General features: G+C 38.1%; 1 long non-coding RNA gene across 1 annotated transcript in view; it reads right to left on the bottom strand.

Annotated features, from left to right (window-relative positions):
- LOC133760795 (uncharacterized) overlaps positions 1-22,249 on the bottom strand; it is a 207,499-nt gene that overhangs the window by 60,802 nt on the left and 124,448 nt on the right. The window contains exon 2 of the long non-coding RNA XR_009866002.1: positions 21,937-22,003. This is a non-coding gene — a long non-coding RNA (uncharacterized LOC133760795). The remainder of the gene's footprint in view (positions 1-21,936; positions 22,004-22,249) is intronic.

Here is a 22,249-nt window from a genome sequence, read left to right as displayed (position 1 = left end):
CATAACAAATTGCCCCCAAAACTTAGTAGTATTAAGCAATCATTTGTTGTGGTTTTGGGTTTTATGCATTTGAATTCCAATAGGATCCAACAGAAGTGTCTTACCTACAATGTATCTGGGGTCTCAATAGGAAGACTCAAAGATAAGAAACTGAATTATCTCAAGTCTGGCACTCTCAACCTGTCCAGTACTTGGTGTCTGCTGCTAGCTAGTGACTTTCTTGTCCAAATTGGCCTCTCTGTTAAGTTTCTCCAAAATGATGGCTTCAAGGTCACAGACTGCTTTATGGAAGCTCATGACTCCAAAGGCGCTTGTTCTCAGAGAGAGTTAAGGAAAGGAAGAGAAAGAGAGACTCACATCACCTCCTTTGACCTAATTTCAGAGGTCTCACAGCATAATTCTCACTGCATTCTACTCTACGTAATAGAAACAAATCACAAAGAAGGACTCATTCAAAGAAACACAATTGACCCCACCTCTTAATGGAAGAATGTATCAACATCATTGTGGCAGACACATTCAGAGATGACCCCTTGAGACATACTGTATAATTCACTTTTCTAGATAGAATTTGAGGCTTACTTCTATTCAATAAAATAGTCTATCAGTGGTAATAGAATATCATGCCCTTGAAAGAAAATGTTATAGAGCAAAGTGGTGTTCTGTTGCTCCTTTGATTAGAGTATGCCTTAGGGTCTGAATATTTATGTCCCCCTCAAAATCATGTTGAAGCCTAAACCTCCAAAGTGATGCTATGTGGAGATGGGGACTTTAGTAAGTGGTTAGGTCATGATGGTGAGGACCTTGTGATTAGAATAATCCCCTTATAAGAACAGATACCAGAAATATTATTCTTTCTCCAAACTGTGAAGATACAGTGAAAAGTGGCAGTCTGAGAGCCAGGAAGAGATCCCTTACCAGGAGCCAGCTCTACTGGCACTCTGATCTTGGACTTACAGCCTCCAGAATTGTGAAACAATAAATTCTTGTTGTGAAGTCACCAAGTATATTTTTTTTTGTTATTGCAGTTATGCAGATTAACACATTATGTATACAGCAAAGGTGATGGTATGGTACTCCCAGGATTATATTATGCAAAAAACACCCCATCTTTGAAGAGTGGAAGGAGAAATTATCTTGCCCTGAGAAAGTAAGTTGCTATGGTGTGAACTGACTATGGATAGACTCATATGGCAAGTTACTGCAGGTGCCCCACAATTTCCAAAGGTCTCAGGCATGCAGTTATGCATTACTAAGAAAGCAACCTAGTTACTCTTACAAGTGGATTCTTTCTAGTCAAACCTGTAAATGAAAATCCAGCCCCATCAACATCTTGATTTTAGCCTGGTGAGACCCTCAATAAAAAAGATAATAATTAACACACAATCATTCTTAGGTGTTTAAATTTAACTGAAAAGTGATCCCTGTTAAATATATGAGTGGGAATAAGAGAGGGAGGAGATGCACAGTTTGGCATATGCTCATCGGACTTACCCCTAATGGTAGAGTTAGCAACATACCAGGGGATTCCAATTCAATCTCACCAAGGTGGCATGTACCAATGCCATCTCACTAGTCAAAGGGATCAGTTTCAGTTCATAACTGATCATAATGATAGGATTAAGAGTCAAAGGAATCAGATAAACAAAACTGGTGTCGGCTAATACTAACTGATAGAATTAAAAAGGAGAGAACAATGCAACATGGGATACACAGCAGACTCATAGAATTGCAGATGTCCTAAACAGCACTCTGGCCTCAGAATCAGCCCTTAAGGCATTCGGATCCAGCTAAAAAGCCCATGAGTGTCATGGCATGGAAAGCTAAGACACTCTGGAAAAAAAAAAAAAAAAAACTAAATGAAAGATCTCTGCGAGTGAGATCCCAACAGAAAGAATGGGCCATCAAAGAAAGAGGTACCTTTCTTAAAGGGAGGAGAGAACTTCCACTTTGACTATGGCCTTGTTTAAATAAGATCAGAGTTGGCGAAATCAAAAGGCTTCCACAGCCTTGGCAGCTCATGACAAGAGCCTTGGGTGATTACTGACGTCAAAAATAAGAGTGTCAATTGATAAATCAACAACAGGAGTCACTGTGCACTTACTCCCCATATAGGATAAATAAAAAAAAGAAAGAAAGAAAGAAAGAAAAAGAAAAAAGGTAAAAGGTAGGTAAGCCATATCCTGTGAAACTGTGAGATAATTCCAGGGTTACTGAAATTAAATTCTCTTAAATTGTAATGTAGCAGGGCAGGTTAACACCCTGGCCTGAAGTGCCAGCATCCCAAATGGGTGCTGGTTTGAATCCCGGCTGCTCCACTTGCGATCCAGCTCTCTACTATGGCCTGGGAAAGCAGAAGATGGCCCAGGTATTTGGGCCCCTGCACCTGCATGGGAGACCCGAAAGAAGATCCTGGCTCCTGCCTTCAGATGGGCATAGCTCCGGCCATTGCGGCCATCTGGGGAATGAACCTTCAGATGGAAGACCTCTCTCTCTCTCTCTCTCTGCCTCTCCTCTCTCTGTGTAACTCTGACTTTCAAATAAATAAATAGATCTTTAAAAAAGTATAATGTTGCAATAGGAAAGTATTTAATGGTGTGGCCATTTTAGGAAAATACAATCTTCTGTATCTATTCATTGCTTTTTGTCATCTGTAAACCTCTAATAATTAAAGTTGGACATAGTAGCCCAGACTCAACTATGTTGTAGGAAAATAGGGAACAGCTTGCATCCACACTTATAATTAGGAAAGTAATTTAGAAGATATTAGTAGTATAGGAAGGATCATTCCATAGACTCCAGCAAATGACTTATAGAAGGTTGGATCAATGGTCTACAGTAAGGCATGAAATCTCAAACACTGTCCAGGGAAGCATTATGGAACATGTGAACATGTTACTCAAGAATTCCAGGAAATGACTATGAATCTAGTAAAATGACAGGATTCCTCATTTAATGTTGGTTTGAGAATTAGAGTTATTACTTGGGTGAAGTTGGGTAGTATGATTTCTGAGCTATGGCAAGACAGACACTATTATTATTTCAAGTTTGTTGGAAAGAAAATTGAGAATTAGAGGTATCAAAAGGTTTCCTAAGTGACAAAGTAAATGAAAGTAGTAGGATGGGGTCCAAATCCATTGATTTCAAAATTCATAATTTTTGTACAGATTTTATTTATTTATTTGAGAGGTACAGTTAAGAAAGACACAGGGAGAGCCAAAGAGAAAGTCTTACATTCACTGGTTCACTTCCCAGATAACCACAATGTCTGAAGACAAGCCAATCAAAACCCAGAAGCCAGAAGCTTCTTCTGGGTCTCCCACGCGGGTTTAGGGGCCCAAGGATGTGGGCAATCTTCCGCTGCTTTCCCAAGCACAACAGCAGGGAGCTGGATCAGAAGAGGAGCAGCTGGGACCCATAGAGCACTCATATGGGATGTCGGTGCTGCAGGTGGAGCCTTAGCCCCCGAAGCCACAGTACCAGTCCCTCAAAATGCGTAATTTTAACTCAACTATGTGAAGACTTCCTTTTTTATACTCAGAATTTCTGACATAGGCCAACCAGTGAAAAATCTGAAAAGGTGTTTATATTGATTGCTTTCTAAGCATTCTTTTACAAGTAATTTATTGAGGAAATACTCTCAGAAGAAACCTGTAAGGGTGTAAGAGAAGCAGGGTAGTGCAAAAGAAGATGTGAAGGGGGTTTCAGGAGAATTGTAGCCTCAGTCTGATTCCCTGACACTCTTACATTAGAGGTGGTGTCAACCTACTTCAGGCAGTCATTGGCTGCCAGCTGGAGTTGGGATAAATTTTGAAGGGAGAAATACAGGGTGTGATCTTCCTGGCATCTCCAGATAAGGTAGCTCTCACTGGCTTAGGGAAATCCTCAGAAAGATGATGTAAGTGTATGCTATTAATAGTCAACCCTTATGGCAGCCAGAGATGGAAACAAAACCTCCTAGGGGATCTAGGTAGAGCTCCAACAGCATCTGAAACATCTTCCCAATGTTTTAAGGAAGAATCCGCCATCATACCTTCAACTCCTCTACCTAACAAGGCAACCCATTATAATACTTTCACCACTTGAATAAAAAATTCTTTTGTCAGATGTGGGAGAATTAATGGAGGTCATTCTAGGATAGCAAAGACACAGAGTACAAAAGATGGTGTGGGTTGTTGGTGTAGCTAGTACCAGGATTTATTGTTATTGTAAGCAGAACTTAAAGTATGGACATAGAAAATGAAAAAGATGAGTCTATGAAGATGGCAGTAGGCCGAAGCATCAGATAATGAGAAATCTACATGCCTTACTAAGGATTTCTGATGATGACATAAAATATCATTAAATCCATTTTAGCAGAGAGGGGAATGATCATCTCTTTTAAAGCCCATTCTGACAACAGCAAAGACATCAACCTTACCTCATTACATTGTTTGGGGTTTTCTCTCACCTGGTTTCTCTGGATTGTCAGGTCTTCAAGGACAGGAAACTAGCCATACTTATCCTTTAATGAGCGATTATATGACTGAAATAAAGTGAATTTATCTTAAGAAAGAGAAACCATTGGCTATGGTTTGAATATGATCTTGTTGACAAATTCAAGCAGTAGTTTGGTCCCTTCACAAAGTCTTAGGTTAATGGTACTAAAAGGGTGAAAACTTAACTCATTTATGATGTTTATATGTAGGACCTTTCAACAGAAATTAGATTGGATGAAGTCATTAGGTTGGAGCCCCCATGATTTAATTATTTAGCTTTATAAAGAGAGAAAGATGACACAGACATAGACATAGACACACTTGTTCCCTATCTCTTGCAACCTTAGTACTCTGCCCACAACAATACCATTACCAGAGGTTGAATCAGTGGGGCCCACATGATCTTGGTCAATAAAAATACCGAAAGTTGAGTCAAAATACTCCTATTTATAAAGTACTGCCTGGGTATTTCATTAAAGTAACAAAAATCTGGCTAATATACAATAAAAACAAGTCTGGTGGGAGATATTGAAGACATCAATCAGAAGGCAGTAAGTCACAGCCCACGAGCTAACCCAGCCTACCACTTGCTTTTGTGAGTAATTTGTCATTGAAACAGAAAAACAATTTGTTTCATACTATCTATGGTGATAGGCAAACTATAAGAGTGGAGCAGAGTTGCAGTGGAAACCAAAATGTCTATAAAACCTAAAATATTTAGTATCTGGCCCTCTATAGAAAAAGTTTGCTCATTCCATGACCACACTAAAACATTGTTCATATAAATTAATTAGCAGCATGGATGGAAATATTTAGGAGGTAAAATCAATTGGATTAGCCATACTCATTCCACTAGTTCTATTTCTTGAAGTCATGTCCATGTTAGAGGCAACAGGATAAATATGTATAAAAAGCTTTTCAGTGTCCCAAGATATCCTTTGAAAATTTCTATTTACTCTATCATTTTAAATTAAACTATCATTTCTGTAAAGGACCTTATACTTACCGCTAAATAGATCCACAAATCTAAATCAGAATCTATACTCTATTTGGTCCACTTACAATAAAGAGTCTTGAAGTTAACAGATAGAACCAGCCCCAGAGTCCCTTACATAAATCTGCTAAAATTCTCCCAAACTCTGAATTATGGTCATGCCTTTGTTTTAAGTGTAGGTCTTCAGAGATGGACTAAATATTTTCACCACATTAAAACGCTCTGCACCAAAGTCCTCGAAAAACTTTTCATCTGAAAAGTCACCATAAGGCCTGAAACTTCTGTTCCCTTCTCTTTGTAGTTAAAACATAAAAGATTGCAATTCAAAGAAAAAGTAAAGAACTGTCATGGTCCTTTTTGTTGGTGTTAATCTCTGAACAGCAGATTTAGGGTGCCTTTTTTTAATTTTTTTTTTTTTTTTTTTTTTTTTTTTTTTTTTTAGTTTCTGGTTCTCCACTTCCTGTTTGAATATATACTACAAAGTGCCGGTAATGTGTATTTATAGGACACAGTGAGCTAGCTGCTAGGCCTTTTGTATAAGACTTGAAAGATAAAGGAAAACTCCTTTCTCCTTAAAAAAAAATAATCTGCAGCCATAGAAACATCTAATCTTTGTCACAGCTCCAACACCCCCAGAAGGACCAAAAATACAATTTAGAATAAAAGATGCTTATAAAAATGAATCTTAAAAAAATCGCTGAATAAAAAACCAATCAGAGAAACTTTTCCCACCTTCCAGGGGGCAAATTTAAGAAAAACAAAGTAACTCATAGCTTATTGATACTTTCACATTTGAAGATTATTTACGTCAAATATGTAGTTGTTATCACTATGTCATAGAATGTAGTTTGGCCCTACCATACATCAGACACTAAAATAATTAAAAATTAATGAAACTTTTAAATGTGAAGACAAGCACACATACGGAGAGCTAGTGGAAAATATGTTACTATCTCTGATTTCAGAGTGGAAAGGAGGCCTTTAGATAATGTGTGCAAAAGCAGTCTATGAAGACAAAGTGGCAAATCTCCAGATTTCTGGATATCTTTATTTATCATTTTTATTTATTCAAAAGGTAGAGATACAAAGGAACAGGAGTTTTACTCCCAAAATGCCAGCTACAGCAGGGGCTGAGCCCAGAACTTAAACCACCTCTCCCACCAGGGTGGCACTGCGATCACCCAATTTCCAATTACCCTTTGCCAGGGACCTTGGGTTTTCTCTTTGCTCAGTGTCACATAACCACTAATGAAACCAATAGTAAGCAAAAGGCACAAATGCATTTATTCAATGACAACAGAATGGAGAAATGGGAGCATAGCTCACCAACTTCTCAATTTATTAGACACTGAAGAGTTCTTGATATAGGTTGGGGGAAAGTGGAAAATGGTAATAAGTGGGAGGAATATTCATACATTTTCTGGGAAAAAAATAGCATAGTTCTCGGAATGGGTGAGCCACCTTTGTTTTTAAAATTTATTTATATAAGGTGAACAAATTTCATGTACTTCATATACTCAGATTTAAGAACATCATGTTACTTCCCATGCTATCCTCCCTCTCATCCATGCTCCCACCCTCCTCCTTCCTTTCTTATTTTTTCTTTTAACTTTTACAGTGATATATTTTCAGTTCATTTTAGAATCACAAGCTTAACCTTCCACCAAATAAAGAATTCAACACGTAGTAAGTAGAAAAAGCACTATTGCTCAAGATCACAGACAAGGTCTATAAGCTGAAAGTCAGCTAAAGGTCGCTGAGGCATCCATCTTGAATCCAGCTGGTTCAAAATAATTTACCTAGGAAGGAACTTTTAAGTACAAGGCATCCTGTTCTCAAAGATAAATAAAGTTGGGACAGCAGGGGGCAGGGTGCGGGGAGTCAGTAAGAACTCGGGCCATGGAAGCATTGCCCCAGGTAACTGCAGAGACCCCTTAATTAAGCCCCACCTGCTGCTTCCTAGGATGCATATTAGCAAGAAGCTAGAATGAGGAGCAGAGCAAGGAGTCAAACCCAGGCACTCCCAAGCAGTGTCCTGTACACTAGGCCAAAGGCCTACCCAATTTCTGGATATCTTAAACAAAATAGTCAAAATTAAAAACAAGTAACCAAACATGGAAAATGTTTCAATGAGAATGACTAAAGCTTCATATTTCTAATCTGTAAGAAGCAATACATGAAAACAGTTTTTAAAAAATGAACTTAGGGATGGATATTTTAGCACAGGGGGTTAAATCTTCCCTTGCATCATCCACACCCCATATTACAGTGCTGGGTGTAGTCTCAGCTACTCCACTGCTGATCCTGCACCCTGCTAATGTACCTAGGAAGCAGCAGATGACAGCTCATGCATGTGAGTACCTGTCACACACATGGGAGTCCTGAATGGATTTCCTGGCTCCTGGTTTCAACCTTCTGCCTGGGCCAGCTACAGCTGCTGCATTCATTTGGAGAGTGAACCAGCGGATGGAAAGTCTATTTCTCTCTCCCTCCCCCTCACTCTCTCTCTCTCTGTCTCTCTTTCCCCCCATGCCATCCACTTCAATCTTTTAAAATAATACATAAATCTTTTAAAAATAAAATAAAAATTAGAAATGAGCATAGACTATGAGGATTATTCATAAAGAAGGAATACATATGCCCAATGAATATATGAGAAAAATCTAAACCTTGCTTATAATCAAATAAACGTTAACCAAGACAGCAATAAAATATCCCTTTGCCTATGTATTAGCAAAGATATTTAAAGTGAACATCAACTTACTGGCTCAAAATTCTTGCTACAGTGGCTGGTGTTGTGGCATAGTAGGCTAAGCCTCTGCCTGCAGTGCCAGCATTCCATAAGGTCACTTGTTCGAGTCCTGGCTACTCCTCTTCCCATCCAGCTCCCTGCTGATGGTGTAGGAAGGCAGTAGAAGACGGCCAAGTGCTTGCACCCACATGGGAGATCCAGAAGAAGCTCCTGTCTTCTGGCTTCAGATCTGCCCAGCTTCGGCCATTGTGGTCATTTGGGGAGTGGACCAGCAGATGGAAGACCTTTCTCTGTTTCTCCCTCTCTGTCTATAACTCTGCCTCTCAAATAATTAAATAAATAAATAATCTTTAAAAAAAATCTTGCGGGGCCAGAGCTTTGTAGCAGGTAAAGCTGCTGCCTGCAGTGTCAGCATCCCATATGGACACCAGTTCGAGTCCCAGCTGCTCCACTCCTGATCCAGCTCTCTGCTATGGCCTGGGAAAGTAATAGAAGATGGCCCAAGTTCTTGGGCCCCTGCTCCTGTGTGGGAGACTCAGAAGAAGCTCCTGGCTCCTGGCTTTGGAATGGCCTAGCTCCACACTGGCGCCGTGGCTCAACAAGCTAATCCTCCGCCTAGCGGCGCCGGCACACCGGGTTCTAGTCCCAGTAGGGGTGCTGGATTCTATCCTGGTTGCCCCTCTTCCAGGCCAGCTCTCTGCTGTGACCAGGGAGTGCAGTGGAGGATGGCCCAAGTGCTTGGGCCCTGCACCCCCTGGAAGACCAGGGGAAGCACCTGGCTCCTGCCATCGGATCAGCGCGGTGTGCTGGCCACAGCGTTGGAAAAGCGAACCAATGGCAAAAGGAAGACCTTTCTCTCTGTCTCTCTCTCTCACTGTCCACTCTGCCTGTCAAAAAAAAAAAAAAAAAAAAAGAATGGCCTAGCTCCAGCCTTTGCAACAATCTAGGGAGTAAACCAGCAGATGGAAGACTTTTTCTCTTTCTCTCTCTCTCTCTCGCTCTCTCTTGTTCTCCCTGCCTCTGCCTGTCTGTAACTCTGCCTTTCAAATAAATTAGTAAATATTTTTTAAAATCTTGCTACAAATCAGAAAACTGATTCAAAATCACTTAATGAAAAATTAGTAAGCCCTCAAAATTTTTAAATTCCAGAGGTAAGTTTGTCTTCAGACACAACCTAATAAGTGATCAAGCTCTAATTCTCTGTAATTCTTTGGATCTGTTCTATTTATTAGCATGGTGCTAAAGCTCATTGTTGTCATAGAAGGAAATTGTCCACAGTAATTACAAGAGCCAGATGCCTACCATACCCTTCAGAGTCGTGTGCTAAGTCAGTATGGTTCTGTCATTCATTCTAACCAAGTAACTGTAGGTCATGTGACCAGTTGTTAACTAATCATAATTAGGGAAATGACACCTTCCAATTGGACCAGGCCTGTGTTATAAGACCATGCCTGAATGAATCACTGTGGTAAGGGAGATAACAGTTTGATAATTAGAGACTTCAGGGTCCATACTAGTGCTAAGGTGGGGTCTTACAACAGATACAAAAGAAAAGACAAATTGAATAGTTGCACTGACATTGTAACAGAGAAGCATTTATAGTTAGGCACAGAGTGTAGACCAATAAATTATTTAAAATCTATGGAAAAATGAACTATAAACAACAAAGGCATAAAAATATGCTCATTACATTTGTTCCAGAAATACCAGATCTTGAAATGTATCCTAGGGGAATGTTCATGATTCAATACAAACGTGTATGTATTAGGATGACTTAGGGTAGCCAAAAATCAATGTCATAAAAATGGAAAATCACTTAAATAAGCCATGATACACCGATCCAGTGATATATTAAATATAATATTGCAGAAAACTATTTACTGGCATATAAAATATTTCAAGATATGTTAAATGACTAAAATCAGCTTATGATAGATATTGGCAAGGCTAGAGTGAGAAGGATAAAGGAAGGTTGGGTAACAGTTACGAAACAGTTCATCTCTTGCCACCCACATGAGAAAACTTGATTGAGTTCTGGGCCTGGCCCAGCCCTGGATGTTGCTGGAATTTAGGGAGTGAACCAGTGAATGAAAAATCTCTATTTGTCTCTACATGTGTGTGTACATGGATGTGTGTGCCTCTCACTCTTTCTTTACCTTTCAAATGAATAAAAATAATTAAATTTTTGTAAAAAAGAAATGATAGAGATGGCAATACTAATTACCAAAATGTGATCAGCACATGCTATAAAAATTGCTTCAAATATCACACTGTACCCATAAATGTGTACAGTTACTATATGTTAATCAAAATATATACTAAATTCTGAGGTCAACATTGTGATATAGCAAGTAAAGTCATCTGCAATGCCAGCATCCCATATGGGTATCAGTTTTTGTCCTACTGCTCCAGGTCCTTGCTAATGGCTTGGGAAAGCAGCAGAAGATGACTATGCTCCTGCCATGCATATGGGAGCCCCTCATAAACTCCTGGCTCCTGGCTTCGGATTGGCCCAGCATTGGCTGTTGTGGCCATTTGTGGAGTGAACCAGTGAACAGAAAGTCTTTCTCTTTCTCTCTCTAAGTCTGACATTCAAATAAATAAATCTTATTCAAAATGTATTAAATTATTGAAGAATGTAAAAAAAAATACCCTTGAGTTACTAAAAAGACTGCATAACTATCCTGTTTTTAAAACTAATACACATATACATAATTCATGGAAATAGACAAATATGTAAAATATAAAAAGGTGTTACCTCTGATACAAAAATTAATGGATAGTTTTTATTGATTTATTTTTAAATACACAGTTAATTTACTCGAAATACAGAGAGAGGAGAGACAGAGAGAGAGGTCTTCCATCTGCTGGTCCACTCCCCAGATGGCCACAACAGCCAAGGGTGGACAAGGTCGTCCAAAGCCAGAGGCCAGAAACCCCATCCAGGTCTCCCACATTGGTGGCAGGGGCCCAAGTATTCAGGCCATCCTTCTCTGCTTTTCCAGGTGCATTAGCAGGGAGCTGGATTAGAGGCAGAGCAGCCGGGTCTTGAATTGACATTCAGATATGGGATGCCAGAGTCATCAGTTATGGATTAATTCTCTTTGTCACAATGCTGGACCCCTTTTCTTTCTTTTTTTATGACTTTCTGTTTGTCATAAATTTTTCTAATGGTTATGAATTATTCCTATAATAAGCAACACTATTCAATTATTTTTTAAAAAATACTTAAAAATCCACATTTAAAAAAAAATTTGGTGGAGACAATGACTTTTAGAATGTCTTGGTGAAGAATTCCAACTGTCCTCATTTGCAAGTTGACGGGAAGCTCATATAAAAACAGAGCTCTAGGAATGTAATCTTGAAATAATCTGTGACTCATCCATGGGGGAGCAGCACCATTCATACCAACCTTTAGTTAGGCCGAATTAGCCCACCTGAGACCCAATGTACAACGCCATTCATAACGACTTCCTTATTTTCTGGGGAAGGTCTTTGAGTAAATAAAGACATATCAAATCTCCTGAGAGGGCTTCCAACTCCTTGAGAAATGTCCTTTTGAGAACAGGTACAAATGTTCATATTCATATGTCTGATAGGCTAATGGCCCAAAATTGCACTATGTGTAGCTTCAGCTGTATTACATGCAGATTCAAACTTCTTATATTCATCCAAAGAGCAAAAGTTGGCCTCACTTACATGAAAAGGTATTACACTGGGCTGGTATGACTAACATTCTCAATTTAGGTTAAACAGTGAAAATAAAAAGTCAGTTAAAATACAGCTCAATTTGGGGTAGGTATTTGGCAAAGAGGTTAAGATACCACTTGACACACCAACATCGCTAATCAGAGTGTCTGGATTTGAACCTGGGCTCCACTGCCAATTCCAGGCTTCCTGCTGATACACTCTCTGAGAGGCACTAGATGATAGCTCAAGTACTTGGATTCATGCCACCCACATGGGAGACCTAGAGTGAGTTTGTGGCTCCTGGTAAAGTCCCAGCTGTTTCAGGCATTTGGGAAGTGAACCAGAGGATGGTTCGTTCTCTCCACCACCACCACCTACCCCCTGCAACCACTACCCCTGCCTTTCTGCATTTCAAATCAATAAAATAAATAAAAATTAAATACATAAGTAAATGTATTGATTTTATTTACTGATATAATATAAGCAACAGATCATAGATGGTAAATATGTATCATTTAAGGAAAAACTACAAGGTTGAAATGTGTATGGTTGTGAATGATATGAGATGATTCCACTTACATGCTACGCGTACATAACTGATCCTAACTCCGTTACAGTAGAATACCCCTATTCTTTAGTCACCAGAGGCCAAAATCACTGCTGCAAGTGAAGAAAAGGAAAGAGGAGAGCAAAGGTTATTAGGATAAGTTTCCTTTTCTGATACCTGATTTAAGAGAGACTCAAGAACAAAATTGAAGACATTCATTTATTAAATATCCAGCCCTGGCTATTGCGGACTTTTGGGAAGTAAACCAGCAGATAGAAGATATCTCTCTCTCTCTCTCTCTCTCTCTGCTTCTCTTTCACTCTAACTGTTTCAAATAAATAAATAAATCTTTAAAAAGAAAAAGAAATAAACTTATAGAAGTGTGCCAAAGCAAAAGAAACAAATCACAACACATCTTAAAAATCAGCAGAGAAGCTAGAAGAGGTTAGAAAGAAACATCTATGACTGAAACCTTGAATGTTGGTGCAATGAGAACTCCCTTGCCTCTGCAAATAGCAGGCACTAAAGGTGTCCTTAAAAGTGATGTTAGGCATCCATGCATAGAATTATAGCAAACTCATTAAGTGCTGAAACACTGAGCACTTCAACTTGAAGTGAATTCTAATCACTTAGAGATAGCATTTATTATTCTCTAATAACATATACTTAGAAATAAAAAATAGAAATAAATCAAAATCACCTGTATTCCACTATTCAGAAATAGTTTTGAGAGCTATATAACTATTAGGCTTATGTATATGTACATATCCACATGTGCTTATGTGTGTCTAATGTATTTAATTCAATTAGCTTAATATAACACATTGAACATTTTGATATATTCTAAGAGTTCAATATTATACGTGTTTTTAATACATTTATACAAAAGCATGCACATATACACGTTTTTAACCTATTTTTGACTTAAATACATGGGAAATATTTTGTTAGGAAACTGTCATTTCATTATATTTTATCACCATGATATTTTATTTTTTGGGCATACTATAATTTATCAATGAATGTCCCATTGTTAGAAATTTGCTTTTGCTTTTGTTCCAATGTTTGCCATTTAAAACAAAGTAATTTTGGCTTTGTTTTTCTTTTACAGTGTCTTATTATGTAAAATAAGTGATACATTCTTATAGCTGTATCATTGCATATTTTTCTGATTATATCATTATTACACAATAATTATGTATTGGGATTTTTTAGCCAAATAAAATTCAAAATGTGGATACTTTTGATATGGTATCAATTATGATGCCTTCAGTTGCAATTAACAAAAATAAACCACTGACCAAGAGAATGGCTTAAATAATAACGGCCTTTTAATGGAACTTTTGAATAGAGCACAGAGATAATTCAAGTCACAGAATTGGCTTGATCCAGTGGTCAAGACCTTTTTTTCTCCTGTTCTGTCTTCTAGGAGATGAGCCTTATACTCTCACAGATATGAAATGACTGCCAACAACTCCTGGGAATACAATAACTCCCCTAGGTTCAGAGAAAGAGCACATCTTCCTCAATCCTCAAATAAAAGTCCAAAGAATTACTGTCGATGAATTTTGGTTTTATACCCAAGCCAAATTCTTTGGTGAAGGAGTTAGGTAATACGTAATTATAGTCCCACAAATAGTGTGAATTGAACTTTCCTCCAGCCTTTACTAAGATTGGGAGTTTACCTCTAAAAGCCATGATAAAGTCAAAAGCTGCCAACCGGACAGATGAGCAGAGTAGGTCATTATTCTACCCTCCCTTCTTTCTTAGATTCCCTTCCTCCCATCCTTCTTTCTATCTCTCATTCTCTTTATACTTTGGACTCGAATGATGTAAGCTGAGTTCTAAAATCATATGGGCTAAACTTACATTTTTGTTCCTTGACACAGTAGAGCTATGTCAAGTTAGATTCTGGGCAAGTTAGGAAAATGTTTAGCAAAAGAACACCAGAGCCTCTCTCCTGAGGTTCTTACGAAGATAACATGAAATAATAATTTTTAAAAACTGTTAACTATTAGGTCTTATTTATAATCACATTGTTTTAATAATTAAAAAGTTGTGAATTTCTGATTCACTCCCTGCATTTTTTTCTGTTAAAAGTACCTTATTTTTGGTAAAGATTTATTTATTTTTAAATTCAGAGTTACAGAGAGAGGGAGAGACTAGGTGAGGGAGATCTTCCATCCTCTGGTTCACGCCCTAGATGGCCATAACATCCAGCACTGAGTCAGGCTGAAGTCAGGACTCAGGAGTTTCACCCGTGCCTCCCATGTGGGTGGTAGGGCCTCAAATACTTGGGCCATTTTCTGCTGCTTTTCCCAGGCCATTAGCAGGGAGCTGGATTGGAAGTGGAGCAGCTAGGACATGAATCAGCACCCATCTGAGATGCTACCATCTCATATAGTGGCTGCACCAGCAATACCACAGTGGTCCTGAGAGTAGCTAATCTTAATAGTGGAAAGGATGTTCCATTTTGTTATTTAAAATATGCATTACCTTACTTAAGACTTGTGTATTTTGAAGTCCATATTTTCTGCATCAGTTAAAATACAATGCTTATAGTCTTTGGTCATAACTGTCCGAAAAACCAAAAAGACAGTTACTTGAGAAACAGTGAAAAAAATAATCATTGATGAAAGATGAGAAAATTTTAGCTTAAAATTTCTTTAAATAAACATTTTTCATTACATTTTCCATGATTCTTTTTCATTTATTTAGCTACCTAGTTATTTCAAAGGCAACTCAACAGTGAGGGGTGGGGGGAGAGGGAGAGAGGGAGAAAGAGAGAGAGGTAAAGAGGGAGAGAGGGAGAGAGGGGAGGGAGGGGCAAACAAAGTGGTGACAATATATCTTGCTTCTGTTGGTCCATGCCCTGAATGGTTACAACGACCAGGTCTGGGCCAGGTCAAGTACAGGAGCTAAGAACTCAATCTGGGTGTCCCACAGTGGTAGCAAGGGGCCCAGCACTTGGGCAACTACTACTGCTTTCCCAGGCACATTAGCAGGGAGCTGAATCAGAAGCAGAGCAGCCAGGACCCAAACTGGCAATGTAATAAGGGATGCTGATGTTGCAAATGGTTGGCTTAACCCACTGTGCCACAAAGCCAGCCCCTGGCTTAAAATTTTTTGAACAAGAAGTCTTCCTTACCTCCAAAACACTTGGCATATAGCATTGATATCAACATTAGAGCTCCCTGAAGTCTATAGAATTCTAGACTTTCTTAAGCACAACATTTCAGAAGAAGATGCTACCATGTTAACTAATGAAATACCTAATGCCAAAATGAGTTACCCTAAAGATAAAACTGGAATCAAATGTGGTAAATGCTATTTGTTAGGATTTTTATAAATTCTACAATTAACCGTAAATCTTAGTCTCATACCATAAATAGTTTTACCAAATAAAGAGAATGAGGAATTCTCCCATCCAACTATAGGGGGAATAGCTCATTTACAAAAACTCACAGGAAACCATTTCTCTGAGAATAGGAATGACATTTGTTAGTATGTTCAACACGCAGTGTCATGCCTGTCGGGCACCCTGATGAACCACTATCAGGAGTAGTCAAAGAGGATCTGGGTTCCCTACTTCCCTTTCAGATATTTTCTAACTCTGACATCCTTAAGTACAGAGAGCCTCCTTTTTCCACCTTAAATTGGTCAGTTCCTCTGTTCTTGAACAGAAGAGTCCTATGCAAAACAAACTTGTTTCAGTCAGGTCCCCAGAGGCTCCCTCCCTGCCCCCTAAGTGCAGCAGGCTCCAGAGACATTAATACTGGGCACTGTTTAACCTTCATCCTTCTTTATCTTCCATAATATATAAATGATGACTATAGAAAACTCCCTATAATGCAGTCTTTATTATCTTCTGCTAAAAAAAAACACCTTTTCAGAAAGTGGGAAAGTATGCTCTGTTCTGCAATATTTGGCATTGTTCATTTTAACTGAATCACTTGTTAGGGCAAAATTGCTATAACCTGTAATAAATGTTAAGATGTCGGATGCATACTTGTACTGAATTAATATTTTATAGCTCCTCGGCCCTGTGTGGGCTGGTTGTTCTACCAGAGTGCTCTAGCACCATGGAAACGCTGGAAGATATTTTCTCTTAATTGTAAGATTGTTTGACAGATAGCAGTATAGTACCATGGAATTAAATTCCACTGCTGATGAATTCTGATAAGCTTATAACCTATTTAATTATATTAGTTGGTGTTTTGCTTTTGTTTTATTGTTAAACATCACAACATCTGTCCTTGTCCATAATCAGTTTTTAAAAGCCTTTATGTCACTAAGTATTGGTTTGTCTATATAATTTTCATTAGAGAGAAGATATTCAGTTTTTCAATTTAAAACTCTCTCCATTTTTATAAAACCCAATCTATGAACTAAATAAAATCTTTTTTTTTTTTTTGGAAAAAATGTATCCTTAAAGAAGAACAAAGAATTCTACTAATATGTTTCTTTTCCTGAACTATAATATTAGTCACAATTATATTAGCTTTAAATTCTAATGCCAAAAAAATCAGCTAGGGAAAAATACGTGATCTTAAAATGTAAATAATGTGTGTTGTGCATTATTTGTGTCTAAAAGAAACATGCTATGCTTCAATCTTTCCAGTACAAGAAGGTACAACAGAAAACATGTATTTTTCTAAGCTTAAGACCCCTCAACCAGCTGACTCAAGTTTTACTCTAATATTCCCTAGGCTCTGATGAGTCAAGTTCCGAAAGCAAGCATCCCAATCTCTGGGCAGAACTCCCTGAAAAAACATCTGCTAAAAATACTGCTAGGTATTCTTTCTAGCTTGTCATTTTCCTCAAAACTGCTGTAGAAGAGGATTCAAGGAACTGCTTATATTTTCAATTTCTTAAAATGTTCTCTTTTGTCCTAGGATTGCTCTGTGATGAGCAGTGGGTGGCTTGCCCTCCAGTCTTCGAACACAATGAAGTCTTCAACTCCATCATTTGGCGCCCACTAGATTCCCCTCATTCAGGTCCCTCCTCAAATCAATCCTCCCTCAGATGTGTTCTGACATCACTGCCAGACCAACAGCAATCCAGGAACTGTGGTTCATCTTCTGACTTGGGTGTTTTTGGAGAATCTACCCACATAGGTCTACCTTTTTACTCTCCACAGAACTGAGAAGGATGGAAGCTAAGAAAGCAATACTCAAAAATTCCATTGAAAATAGGTGAAGAAATATGTGAGCACATTAAAAATGTTTCCATAACAGTGAGTTTACTGAGTGTAGAAATTATTCCCGGTGGGAGTAACTGGGAAAGGCTTTTTATATTAGGGCAAGTAGCAAACCAAAGTGGAAAGAGAGACTAAGCAAAGTATAGTAGGTAGAAAAATGGTCCCCTAGTGGCCACATTTCGATCACTAGAACCTATGTGTGCTATTTCACAGATGTAATTCAGCTATGGAGTATGAGATGGGGACATTATTTCAGATTAGCTGAGTTTGTTCTAAAGAGTCCATACAAGAGGGAGGTGTGAGTGAGAGAGTCAGAGGAGATGTGAGAACAGAGACAAAAGTACAGTAACGTGGCCTTCAGCTAATAGATGTGGCAGCTTCTAGAAACTGCAAAAGACCAGCAGACAGATTCCCCTAGTGCCTCCAGTAATAGGACAGCTCTGCTGACAATTGGAGTTTAATCTACTAAGACCTGTTTGTGACTTCTGACTTCCAAAATAATAAATTTTTGCTGTTTTAAGTTGTTAAACTTGTGGTTATTTGTTACAGCCACAATAGGAAACTAATACCCAAAGATAAATGGGGAAGTATTTATTAATTGAGGGGAATATTATCAAATACTTCAAAGTATGCAGTGCTCAGGGACATTCAACATAAGAAAAGATGGGAAGAATCACACTAACATTTTTCTTTCTGCTTGAAGTGCTTTCATATTTGCTGTCTTGAAAATATGATTCCTTAACAGGCATTGTGGTGCAAAGGGTTAAGCCATGGCTTGCAATATCTGTATTCCCCATGGCTTGCAATATCTGTATTCCACGTTGGAGTGTTTGTCTGAGTCCAGGCTTCTCTTGCTTCTTTTTTATTTTTTTAAATTAAACTTTTATTTAATGAATATAAATTTCCAAAGTACAGCTTATGGGTTACAATGGCTTCCCCCTCCCAAAACTTCCCTCCCACCCACAACCCTCCCCTTTCCCGCTCCCTCTCCCCTTCCAATCACATCATGATTCATTTTCAATTCTCTTTATATACAGAAGATCAGTTTAGTATATATTAGGTAACAATTTCAACAGTTTGCCGCCATATAGCAACACATAGTGAAAAAAAAAAAAAGAAAAAAAAATACTGTTGGAGTACTAGTTATAGCATTAAATAAGAGTGTACAGCACATTAAAGACAGAGATCCTACATAATATTTTTTTTTAAAAAATTAAGAGTTTATTGGGGAAAACCCAGCAGACCGGAGGGAAGGGGCGAAGAGGGTAAAAGAGAGAGAAGGAAACTAAGAGAGAGACAGAGAGAGAGAGAGAGGAGAGGAACTAACGAAGAGAGGAGAGAGAGCAGAGAGAAGAGAGACAAGAGGAGAGGAGAGCAGAGAGCGCAGAGAAGAGAGCGAGTGAGAGAGAAGAGAGCCACGTGTAAGAAGAGAGATTCTCTTGCTTCTGATTCAGCTTCCTGCTAACGTGTCCTGAGGCAGCAGATGATGGCCCAAGTTCTTGGGCCACTAAAAACCCACATTATAGACCTGGATGTAGTTCTTGGCTACTGGCTTCCTCATGGCCCAGTCTTGGCTGTTAGGGAGTGAACCAGTAGATTTCTCACTCACTCTCTCACTCACTTTCTCTCTCTCTCTCTCTCTCTCTCTCTCTCTCATTCACTCTCTCTCTGTCACTCTGCCTTTCAAGTTGTGAAAATAAATAAAGAATAAACATTTAAAAATATTATTCTCCCTAATGACCTCTTAGTCCAGGCATTATGATTTCTCCAATTTAAAAATGAAGCATCTATGGCCCATGCAAGTTAATTGCTTTGCCCAGATTCACAGTTCCATTAAGTGTCACAGTTTTTTAGAAGCCAAGGTTGACCAACTTCTCATCTCTTTCCACTGCAGCTCATCATCTGCTCATACTAAGCCAAAGGGTGTAAAATTTTATACAGGTTTGAACATCAGAGCAAAGGGCATAAAATTTATTCCTTAGCAATAAATGAAAGGTCTATAAGCATGTAGTATCATGATTAATTCATGTACTCCCAATATATAAAGTGAACAAGAACAGGGAATAAAAATTCTAGAAACAGGTTAGCAAGAGACAGGAAACAAAGACCTAAAGTGAATCCATCAGTGGTAGTAGAGACTATTGTTTCATACAAAGTGGAAAGGCATGTTAGGCAGGTACAGATAGAAGCATCTTTCTGGTTTACTATTGATGAAAAAGTATGGTTTTCTAATATGTATATATCTTTGGACAACAAATTACTGTACATTGAAATAAAATAGGCTCTTTCTCTCTCTCTCTATATATATATATATGTGTGTGTGTGTGTGTGTGTGTATACATATATAAATCATTATTTATAAAATAAAATTAGGTTTTTACATCCACATCAGATGGTTTGACTTTTTATCTTTCCATTTCAGAAGTTAGAAAAAAATATTAGCTTAAAACAATAAATGAATCTAAATGCTCTACTTCTTACAATACTTCAGTGCTTTTTGTCTCATTGAGGTCAACTGTCTGATTGCCAGTGAAAATTGGGAATGGAAAAGTGCCACTCTGTTCTATCCACAGTAATAGCAATCCACTCTCTAAATCGTCACCCTCTGACAGGACTCTCTTGACCTCACCTTATTACTTGCCTTCCATTCCTTCTGTGCACCATAGGTAAGCTACAAAAAATATATCTGGGTGGCCGTCCTTGTTACGTATCTGAAACATTTGCTGCTGCATTGTGACATATTTATTGCCGTTATCCGCCCATCAGTTCTCTCATGCCCATTTTTCAGTCTTTGATTGTATTTTATTGCCTTGATTCCTAGAACTTTCAGCATTTTTTTTTCTCTTTTCCCACAGAGCTCAGAATTCTGATACTGGATGTTGTAGGGTGAATAATGGGTTACCAAAGTTATCTAAGTCCTAATCCCCAGAATCTGTAAGTAGGTCACCTTACATTCAAAAGGACTTGGCAAGTATGATTAAATTAAGGGTTTTGAACTGGGTAGATTATTTTGGAGTATCCAGCTGGATTCCATGTAAAAATCACAAAAGTCCTTATAAGGGAAAGGGACAGAGAGGAAAAGAGAAGATGATGGAGATAAGAGAGGAGAAAAGCTATGGTGTTGCTGGATTAAAAGGTGGAGGAAGGAATTGCAAGCCAAGGAAGAGGGGCAGCCTAACGAAGCTAGAAAAGGCATGGAAACAAATTTTCCCCTACAGCATCCAGAAGGAACAGAGCCCTGCAGACTACTTCTGACCTTCAGACTTTAAGAGAGGAAAAAAAAATCCATGTTGCTTGAAAACACAAGTATTCAGTAATTACTTACACCAGCAACAGTTACCTTTTTGGTCCAACAACAAGAAAGAAGTCCCAAATGCCTCATCTGTTTTTTTTGTTGTTGTTGTTGTTGTTTGTTTTTTTTTTTTACATTTTCAAAATAAGAAATTGGAGCACCTTAATTAGTCTTAAATGATGTCCTATCATCTTACTTACTATTCATTATCTCCCTTACACAGTTACTGAAAGTGTTCCAGAGAATTGTTTCATCTTGCAGTGTCAGTTGAGAAAACTAAAGACTGTGATCCATGCCATCAGACTTGAGAAATAAGTCATTTAAAACTTCTCCAGCACCTTGTAACAGGAGTCACCAGTCTTGTGAGACTGAAATCAGCTCATGTCTCATGGTCCAGAACAGCTATTTAGAAAACTGATGTGAGTTAAAAGAGAAAAAAAAAAAAAACTGTGATGATGGAACTAAAATGCTGTCATTTTCATTCAAATCATGCCATAATTTGAAAATAATTTAAAAATTACTTTCAAAGGACCATATTAGGTAACCTACACTTCCTTCAACATTATTCAAAATGGATTCAAGCTTTTCCTTGATCTCAAGATCTAAAGTTTCCTTAATTGCCTTATGACGCTCACTGATCCAATATTTCTGACAGAGGAAGAGAAAATGGAAAGGAATTGGAAAGCAAGAAGGAGAATGATGGATAAGTAAAGGAAGAGAGATGAGGAAAAGCAAAATGATGACATTTAGATTCTCAGAAATACCATGATCTAAAAGTAACACCAACTTCTACTTTCTTCTCTATATACACAATGGAGAGATGAGACAGTACATACTCACCCAAGATAATAATACTACTAGAGAGATATAGCAGTTCTACATGACATACTGCCCCTTAGACATGTGTAGCATGGACAGTTTGGAGAAAGGGGTGAGATACTAACAGTTTTCAAAACTTAAAGTTTTTAGCAAAACATCCTTACCATCTATCACTTTTAGCCCCAAATTCTGCAAGTCTTATGCTTTCCTCTCCCTGCATCTCTTCATCCCCTGAAATAAAGGAAAAAGGAAAATAATTAACATTTTTGAGAACATATTAATGTCAGAAAAAACTCAAGATGTTTGAATTTGTTACATTTTATCTTCATTATCAAAAGAGCTAAAATTTCTGAGTCTTCAATACACACAAGCTCTGGGCCTCATATGTTACATAATTTAGCCTATTTCATGCTCACCACTGCACTCTGAGGTTTATAGTATTGGTATCCTCATTTTGCAAATCAGAAAACTGGTCTC

The sequence above is a fragment of the Lepus europaeus genome, chromosome 5 (genome assembly GCF_033115175.1).
Source record: "Lepus europaeus isolate LE1 chromosome 5, mLepTim1.pri, whole genome shotgun sequence".
Classification (NCBI taxonomy): Eukaryota; Metazoa; Chordata; class Mammalia; order Lagomorpha; family Leporidae; genus Lepus; species Lepus europaeus.
This window is presented reverse-complemented; position numbering and strand designations above follow the sequence as displayed.